Source organism: Schistocerca gregaria, unplaced genomic scaffold, assembly GCF_023897955.1.
Source record: "Schistocerca gregaria isolate iqSchGreg1 unplaced genomic scaffold, iqSchGreg1.2 ptg000499l, whole genome shotgun sequence".
NCBI classification, from domain to species: domain Eukaryota; kingdom Metazoa; phylum Arthropoda; class Insecta; order Orthoptera; family Acrididae; genus Schistocerca; species Schistocerca gregaria.
In genome coordinates this window covers 42,501-47,500 of record NW_026061904.1, presented here as the reverse complement: position 1 = coordinate 47,500, position 5,000 = coordinate 42,501, and the positions used below count along the sequence as shown (strand labels likewise).

The 5,000-nt window shown below is 56.0% G+C and overlaps 3 non-coding genes across 3 annotated transcripts in view; all 3 read right to left on the bottom strand.

The window, feature by feature from the left end:
• Window positions 1–329, bottom strand: part of LOC126313776 (large subunit ribosomal RNA) — a 4,222-nt gene extending 3,893 nt beyond the window's left edge. Inside the window, exon 1 of the ribosomal RNA XR_007555392.1 lies at window positions 1–329. This exon is cut by the window's left edge and continues 3,893 nt beyond it. This is a non-coding gene — a ribosomal RNA (large subunit ribosomal RNA).
• Window positions 330–517: 188 nt separating this feature from the next.
• On the bottom strand, window positions 518–672 carry LOC126313777 (5.8S ribosomal RNA). The gene has a single exon (XR_007555393.1). It is a non-coding gene; the product is annotated as a 5.8S ribosomal RNA (ribosomal RNA).
• A 355-nt stretch (window positions 673–1,027) lies between these two features.
• Window positions 1,028–2,920, bottom strand: LOC126313752 (small subunit ribosomal RNA). The gene has a single exon (XR_007555371.1). It is a non-coding gene; the product is annotated as a small subunit ribosomal RNA (ribosomal RNA).
• Between the last annotated feature and the right edge of the window lie 2,080 nt (window positions 2,921–5,000).

Sequence of the window (5,000 nt, the reverse complement as noted above, 5' to 3'; positions counted from 1 at the left end):
TCAGATGGAGTTTACCACCCACTTGGAGCTGCACTCTCAAGCAACCCGACTCGAAGGAGAGGTCCCGCCGACGCTCGCACCGGCCGCTACGGGCCTGGCACCCTCTACGGGCCGTGGCCTCATTCAAGTTGGACTTGGGCTCGGCGCGAGGCGTCGGGGTAGTGGACCCTCCCGAACACCACATGCCACGACAGGCGGCAGCCTGTGGGGTTCGGTGCTGGACTCTTCCCTGTTCGCTCGCCGCTACTGGGGGAATCCTTGTTAGTTTCTTTTCCTCCGCTTAGTAATATGCTTAAATTCAGCGGGTAGTCTCGCCTGCTCTGAGGTCGTTGTACGAGGTGTCGCACGCCACACCGCCAGCCGGCTGTGCACGCTACCGAGAAAGCACCGGTATGCGAACCGCCAGGCGACGGGCGCGCATCGCACGTTTAAGGAGACGCGGCCGGCCACACAGGCGACCACGACACTCCCAGGCGCCCGAAGCGGGACAAACGCCGCGCGCTTCAGTATACGTAGCCGACCCTCAGCCAGACGTGGCCCGGGAACGGAATCCATGGACCGCAATGTGCGTTCGAAACGTCGATGTTCATGTGTCCTGCAGTTCACATGTCGACGCGCAATTTGCTGCGTTCTTCATCGACCCACGAGCCGAGTGATCCACCGTCCTGGGTGATCTTTATCTTTTCAGTTCTCCACCGTCTCTTTCAAGACAGTTGCAGAGGCGGGACTGAGGCGTTTGACGGCCCCTGTTCCATTACTTTGTGTCCAACGGCCTGACGGCCGATGGGCGTCGTACGGCTCCACACCGGAGCGGACAGGCACTCGGGCGAAAGTCATTCAAAACCGGCGCCAGGCGCCAGGTGCCGCAGGCCAGCCGCTCCAGAGCTTCAGCGCTCGTACCACACAACAACACTTGCGCTAGTTTTGAGAGGCACGCGTGGTTCCGCACGCGGCGCACGGCTACTGCCGTACAGGTAGCGTGTTGCGCGACACGACACGCACATCGAAAGACATGCAGTCTAGTCGGTAATGATCCTTCCGCAGGTTCACCTACGGAAACCTTGTTACGACTTTTACTTCCTCTAAATGATCAAGTTTGGTCATCTTTCCGGTAGCATCGGCAACGACAGAGTCGATGCCGCGTACCAGTCCGAAGACCTCACTAAATCATTCAATCGGTAGTAGCGACGGGCGGTGTGTACAAAGGGCAGGGACGTAATCAACGCGAGCTTATGACTCGCGCTTACTGGGAATTCCTCGTTCATGGGGAACAATTGCAAGCCCCAATCCCTAGCACGAAGGAGGTTCAGCGGGTTACCCCGACCTTTCGGCCTAGGAAGACACGCTGATTCCTTCAGTGTAGCGCGCGTGCGGCCCAGAACATCTAAGGGCATCACAGACCTGTTATTGCTCAATCTCGTGCGGCTAGAAGCCGCCTGTCCCTCTAAGAAGAAAAGTAATCGCTGACAGCACGAAGGATGTCACGCGACTAGTTAGCAGGCTAGAGTCTCGTTCGTTATCGGAATTAACCAGACAAATCGCTCCACCAACTAAGAACGGCCATGCACCACCACCCACCGAATCAAGAAAGAGCTATCAATCTGTCAATCCTTCCGGTGTCCGGGCCTGGTGAGGTTTCCCGTGTTGAGTCAAATTAAGCCGCAGGCTCCACTCCTGGTGGTGCCCTTCCGTCAATTCCTTTAAGTTTCAGCTTTGCAACCATACTTCCCCCGGAACCCAAAAGCTTTGGTTTCCCGGAGGCTGCCCGCCGAGTCATCGGAGGAACTGCGGCGGATCGCTGGCTGGCATCGTTTATGGTTAGAACTAGGGCGGTATCTGATCGCCTTCGAACCTCTAACTTTCGTTCTTGATTAATGAAAACATACTTGGCAAATGCTTTCGCTTCTGTTCGTCTTGCGACGATCCAAGAATTTCACCTCTAACGTCGCAATACGAATGCCCCCGCCTGTCCCTATTAATCATTACCTCGGGTTCCGAAAACCAACAAAATAGAACCGAGGTCCTATTCCATTATTCCATGCACACAGTATTCAGGCGGGCTTGCCTGCTTTAAGCACTCTAATTTGTTCAAAGTAAACGTGCCGGCCCACCGAGACACTCAACTAAGAGCACCCTGGTAGGATTTCAACGGGGTCCGCCTCGGGACGCGCAAGCACGCCTTCGGCTCGCCCCACCGGCAGGACGTCCCACGATACATGCCAGTTAAACACCGACGGGCGGTGAACCAACAGCGTGGGACACAAATCCAACTACGAGCTTTTTAACCGCAACAACTTTAATATACGCTATTGGAGCTGGAATTACCGCGGCTGCTGGCACCAGACTTGCCCTCCAATAGATACTCGTTAAAGGATTTAAAGTGTACTCATTCCGATTACGGGGCCTCGGATGAGTCCCGTATCGTTATTTTTCGTCACTACCTCCCCGTGCCGGGAGTGGGTAATTTGCGCGCCTGCTGCCTTCCTTGGATGTGGTAGCCGTTTCTCAGGCTCCCTCTCCGGAATCGAACCCTGATTCCCCGTTACCCGTTACAACCATGGTAGGCGCAGAACCTACCATCGACAGTTGATAAGGCAGACATTTGAAAGATGCGTCGCCGGTACGAGGACCGTGCGATCAGCCCAAAGTTATTCAGAGTCACCAAGGCAAACGGACCAGACGAGCCAATCCGATTGGTTTTGATCTAATAAAAGCGTCCCTTCCATCTCTGGTCGGGACTCTGTTTGCATGTATTAGCTCTAGAATTACCACAGTTATCCAAGTAACGTGGGTACGATCTAAGGAACCATAACTGATTTAATGAGCCATTCGCGGTTTCACCTTAATGCGGCTTGTACTGAGACATGCATGGCTTAATCTTTGAGACAAGCATATGACTACTGGCAGGATCAACCAGGGAGCTGCGTCAACGAGAGCTGAGCAGCCGGCCGCCCGGGAGTGTGTCCCGAGGGCCCGCGCGAACACGCAAGCGTCCGCTCAATTATTCTGCAAACAGGAGGAGGCTGAGCTCCCCTGCACGATACACCTCGAAACCCTCTCAGGTCCCGGCGGCGCGCAGCGCCGTCCTAAGTACTTGGTCGGGTTCGAGAGAGGCGCAATCGCCCGGAGATAGGCGAGTAGACGCTTTCAGTGCGAACACCCGTGCTCCCAACTGAGCTTGCCGCTGCCGACAGAGGCCCGGGAGCGTGCTGTCGTGGCATTGCCGGCGGGAAACAACACGCGCCACCTACGGTGACCGGCAGCTCCAACGCCAGCGCCACAGAAGGGCAAAGCCCCACTTGGGTGCAGAAGCGAACTCTCCCAGCACAGCGCACGCGCCAACACGTCCGCAGAGCTGCGATACAAACCACCTGCGAGAACCGCTGGGGGCGACCGAGCAGCAGACGGCGTCGCGACGCCGAGTGCCGGGCGGCGGCGCATCCTCAACGCACACAGTCCGCAATCGGACCAGCACACTGCAGATGTCCACCGCGCTTCGCACCGGGCTCGGCAGAACCCACTTTGGCCGCCTGGCGCCGCGCGCAGGGTGCGCCGGCGCATAGCTGGGACGCCAGCCGGGCCCGTCGGCCGGCGCTCCTGCCACTGGGCGCCCCCCACCAGCCGGCTGTAGTGCGTGCGCTCACGCAGCGCGCGGCCAGCACGCCGGGCGGCCCCCCCTCACCGGCCGGGGACTGTCCCGCCAAGCCACAGCCTCGTATCGCTTCATACCCACATGGCCAACTCAGGTTCGGGGGCATGGCGGGTACCGCCGAAACAACCGGTTCACAGATGTACCGATCGTCGCTATCACCGATGCACCTGCAGCGCGAACAACCGCTCAACAACTGATTTCCAGTTCATTTGCGGATCTTTGGCAGCAAACGTATACGTCAATCTACATTTGCGAAATCTACGATTCTGGCATGCCTGCATGTTATGTGTCACGACACGCTACATCAGCCCACATACACACTGCGGCATGTACACGAGAGAACACGTGGAAGATGGTCCGCGCACGTGTGCAATGTCCCTTGCGCGGTCGACTGTCAACCGGCCTCTGTAGCATGTCGCAGATGTGGAACGCGGTCCACCGTGCTATCATGTTGTGTGGGGCAATACGATTAAATAGGAAAACCCTCGTCGCTACATCAACAGACGGCTCACGCTGATTCCCGGCAGAGGGAGGAGGGGGGGGGGGGGGGCCAACATGCAATACTTTCGTCCGTACCTACTTACCACATGTCTGTACGGCGTACAACAGTGCAATCTCGCTGTAATGGGGAGACGAGACAAGTAGCATCGTGCACAACATATGGCCCTTATGATTCGCCATTGTAGGGCGCAGCCGGTGTACGGTCAAGCATGTGCCACATTATGTCACTCAGTACGTAACGACGGATGATCAGTGTGGGTTACGCGTACATCAGCGGACAGTCCACACAGGCCGTACCACAACGTACACTGACTGCATCGACAACCGAATGCAACTGAACAGCTGCAAGGCTCATTTCACAAACAAACGCCTGACCGACCAGCTTGGAAGGGCAGGAGGGGAGGGCGATATTCGTTCTGTAGCGGTACACCCTTCCAGTGGTTAGCGGGACTGTGTAGAAAGTACGCAACACTCGAAAGACCTTTATGTGAGGGTACGCACCATGGCATCAAGAAATACACATGACACCAGAGGATCCAAGCAGTGAACTATGTTCAGAGGGTTGCTGTTAGGCAAAGCTACATTCCTGTGACGTTACATGTGACAGTTAAGGTGCAGTGTAAGTTAGGTTAAGGTGCAGTGTAAGTTAGGTTAAGGTGCAGTGTAAGTTAGGTTAAGGTGCAGTGTAAGTTAGGTTAAGGTGCAGTGTAAGTTAGGTTAAGGTGCAGTGTAAGTTAGGTTAAGGTGCAGTGTAAGTTAGGTTAAGGTGCAGTGTAAGTTAGGTTAAGGTGCAGTGTAAGTTAGGTTAAGGTGCAGTGTAAGTTAGGTTAAGGTGCAGTGTAAGTTA